The sequence below is a fragment of the Hemiscyllium ocellatum genome, chromosome 13 (assembly GCF_020745735.1).
Source record: "Hemiscyllium ocellatum isolate sHemOce1 chromosome 13, sHemOce1.pat.X.cur, whole genome shotgun sequence".
NCBI lineage: Eukaryota > Metazoa > Chordata > Chondrichthyes > Orectolobiformes > Hemiscylliidae > Hemiscyllium > Hemiscyllium ocellatum.
Window position 1 is genome coordinate 10,467,611 of NC_083413.1, and position 4,263 is coordinate 10,471,873.

The 4,263-nt window shown below is 42.2% G+C and overlaps 1 non-coding gene across 1 annotated transcript; it reads left to right on the forward strand.

The window, feature by feature from the left end:
* Positions 1-256: 256 nt before the first annotated feature.
* On the forward strand, positions 257-338 carry trnas-gcu (transfer RNA serine (anticodon GCU)). Its single transcript has one exon. It is a non-coding gene; the product is annotated as a tRNA-Ser (tRNA).
* The last annotated feature ends 3,925 nt before the right edge of the window (positions 339-4,263 follow it).

Here is a 4,263-nt window from a genome sequence, read left to right on the forward strand (position 1 = left end):
TTTGCATATGCATAATGTACTACATTTTCCACACACATTTAAAATTCACTAAAGCAAGGTCCTTGCACTTATCGAGTATCTTTCATTATCTTAAGAAAATGCGAATTAGCTATTTTAAAAGTAATTGTTTCATTACATGAAAATTGAGTTAAGCTGGCTAGTGCAAAACTAAAAGTTTTTTGTCAGAAATATTATTGAAGTACTGTTGTGGTTGTTTAGTACGCACAATATGTGCATTGCAAGATCCCATATACACGACGAAGTGGCCGAGAGGTTAAGGCGGTGGACTGCTAATCCATTGTGCTCTGCACGCGTGGGTTCGAATCCCACTCTCGTCGCTGTTATTGACAATTTTCATTGTTAAGCTGTTTCCGTTAAACGAGGAGACTAGGACCCGTGGACACAGCCTTAGAATTAGAGGGGGTAAATTCAGAACAGAAATGCGGAGACATTTCTTCAGCCAGAGAGTGGTGGGCCTGTGGAATTCATTGCTGCAGAATACAGTGGAGGCCGGGACGCTAAATGTCTTCAAGGGCAGAGATTGATAAATTCTTGATGTCACAGGAATTAAGGGCTATGGGGAGAACGCTGATAAGTGGAGTTGAAATGCCCATCAGCCATGATTGAATGGCGGAGTGGACTCGATGGGCCGAATGGCCTTACATCTACTCCTATGTCTTATGGACTTATGGTCTTATAAGGAGAACTTAGTTTAATCTAAAAAAAAAATGAAATGGGACCACTTATATTCATTTGAGTAAGCATGCTTAGCTTTGACAGCCAGTATGAATGGCTCAGAGAGTAGGAGCTTTGGGAGAGAGGAGGTTGTGAGTTCAAATCCCCCAGCCAGCCTTTTAGGGTGGAATGGCCTGTTCTATGGGGTTCTATGATAATTGGTGGAAGCAACCTTTAACAAAGCAGTGAATCCCACACTATCAACATCCTGATAGGTACCATTCACCAGAAACTCAAATTGTTGAGCCATAAAAATTCAGGGGTCACAAGAGCCGAGAAACACTGCAATAAGTAACTCAGCTTCTGACTCTCCAAAGCCTGCCCACCATCTCCAAGGCACAAGTCAGGAGTGTGATGGAATACTCTCTGCTTGCCTGGAACAGAACAGCTTCAACAATCCAGGACAAATCAGCCTGCTTGCATGACACCACATTCACTAATATTCACTGTCTCCAACACCAATATTCATTAACAGCAGTGTGCACTATCAGAAACAGAAATTGTGGGAAAAGCTCAGCAAGTCTGGCAGCATTTGTGGAGAGAAATCAGAGTTATCATTTCAGGTCAAGTGACCCTTCCTCAGAACTGATGGTAACAAGAAACATGTCAGTTTATATGCAGAAGATAGGGTGTGGGGAAGGAGTAAGAAATAAATGATAGGTGGGGATAGAGCCTAAAGAGTGAGAAGAACAGTTGGACAGACAAAGGAGTCAATAATGATCTTGCAAGGAGGGTGAATAGCTGTTAATGGGGACTGTTAGTGGCTAACAATGGGTTATGTGTAATAGCAGACTGTAGAGATAACAAGACATGGTGTGTGGGATTTAGGGTAAGGACATGGTAGAGCTGAAGCCCTAAGGTTGTTGAACTTGATATTGGGTTCACATGGTTATAGAGTTTCCAAGTGGAAAATGAGATGTTGTTCTTCCAGCTTGTGTTCAGCTTTGTTGGAGCATCGCAGTGAGCCTGAGACAGAGATGTTGGTCAGGGAATGGGATGGGGTGTTAAATTAGCAAGCAGTTGGAAGCTCAGGGTCTTTCTGCAAGATACTATCTGCATGATGCTCTAGAGAAATTCAGCAAGGCTCCTCAGATAGTACCTTTAAAAAAATGACCTCTGCCGTCTACAAGGACAGAGGCTGCGAATACACAGCAATATAAAGAATGACCTCGGTTATCCGAATGTCAATTATCCAAATTTCCAAACAAGATCTCAAGATCCTGTAAAAATGTCTCGTTCAGATAATTGAGGCTGTTCTGTAACCATCAGGGCAACGGTATGCGGTAGGTGGTTAAGCGATTGCCTAGTGGCATTATTGCTGTATTATTCATCCAGCATTCAGCTACTGTTCAGGGAATCCCAGTTTGAGTCCTCATACGGCAGGTGGTGGAATTTGAATTCAATAAAACATATCCAGAATTAAGAATCTACTTGCGATTTTGGAGAACTTTAGTAGCTTAGGTTATAAATTTGCTCACTGTGAATCAATGATACCATTGTTGAATGTTGTGAAAATCCATCTGGCTCACTAATGTCCTTCAGGGAAGGAAATCTGTCACCTTTGCTTTGTCTGACGTACATGTGACTCTGACTTCCATGGCAATGCAGTTGACTCTGAACTGCCCTCTGACCTTGCTGAGCAAGCTACACAGTTGTATCAATCGTGACAAAGTCTCAACAAAGAAATGAAGTGGGGTTACCGACCTGGCATCAACCTAGACATTGGAGAAAATGGTCCTGTTGACTCTTACTAACATCTGGGGGTTCATGCCAAATTTGGGAGAGCTGTCTCACAGACTAGTCAGACCCTGCCCCACGACGCCTGGAGGAAGAGCACCTCATCTTCCGCCTACGAACCCTCCAACCACACGGGATGAATGTAGATTTCTCCAGTTTCCTCATTTCCCCTCCTCCCACCTTATCTCAGTCCCAACCCCCGAATTCAGCACCGCCCTCTTGACCTGCAATCTTCTTCCCGACCTCTCCGTCCTCAACCCCTCTCCGGCCTATCACCCTCACCCTCACCTCTTTCCACCTATCATATTCCCAGCGCCCCTCCCCCAAATTCCCCCCACCCCCTACCTTTTATCTCAGCCCACTTGGCACACCAGCCTCATTCCTGAAGAAGAGCTTATGCCTGAAACATCAATTCCCCTGCTCCTCGGATGCTGCCTGGCCTGCTGCGCTTTTCCAGCACCACGCTTTTCAACTCTGGTCTCCAGCATCTGCAGTCCTCACTTTCTCCTAGTTGGTCCCTTACTATACCCAGTATTGTGGTATCCATGTGGTGTGCAATTGGAGAAATTGAAGACAGTAGCACTATATTGATCATATTGACCTTTGAGCAGAACAGCATAGGATCTTGACAGAGTAAGGCCTAACATCTAGTCCTCCTCAAATATTTTGCAGCGATGTCTGCTGTATCGATGTAACCTGTAACTAGTTTCTAACGTGCAATGAGGTATTTCTTGTGAGTTACAAGTGGCTCTTCTAGTTAAACCAGGAAGCAATTTTCCTCTATCACAGTAGACCAAACAGGCCCTAGAGTTTCCGACACTTGCAGAGGATAGTGTGAGCAACTTTCATCATGAGCAGCAGCTCATACAGCGCAGAGAAGTGAAATGTCCATGCAATTTCATGTCAGGGAGTTTCAATTAGCTGATAATTGTTTTGCCCCATTAAAACAGCCAGTTGGCTGAGACATCAAAGAGTGCCCAAATCAAAAAGTGTCTACAAGAGAGAAGATGCTCAGTGGACTCGAATCTCAGCATTTCAGTTTAACCATTTTCTTTAGTCGATTCCTTCAAGTTTACTAATATTTTTGTATCATCAAAGATTCCCTACTAAATATCTGAAATCAGCATGTTCTTGCTCTCTGCTAATCACAATTGCGGAACACCATATGCATCTTAAAGATAGCATTTTGCAGCTCAGCTAACACTTTACTCTCTTCAACCAAATTCCATACACATGCATACTTCAAACTTGAATTCTTTCGGAATATCAATTTGAAAATCTGCTTAATTTATTTGAGTAATCAAAAACAACTAAATCATAGTAAGAATGTATGTAAACTCCAGTTATTGCTGTGGATGTCTTTCATGTCAGTACTGAGGGAATTTGAAGTGGAGAAATATTATTTCAGAAATTAAAAATTAAGTTATTGTCATTACAAGGCAATCATTTGAATGATTGCTCAAAATACAATTGTCTGGAAAGACAAAGGCATGCAATTTATGGCAGTGGCAATAGAAATTATTCAGAAAACACTATCTACAATGCTAAGTCAACTTAGAATTGCTTTAACAGTTTTAGAATTTACACTGCCATGACTGCATATACTAACAAAAGATGTGAGCAAAATTGGCTCATATAATCTGTGAGAGTGGAGATTGTTGGAGGATGGTGTTTGGGAAGAGTAGCTGTGAAAGGAGAATGTAAAATAAAAACTCAGACACACAAAATTAAATTTTCCTTAAAAATGACCAACGTTCTCCAAAAGAGTCTGAATGGACTGTAGAGGGAAAA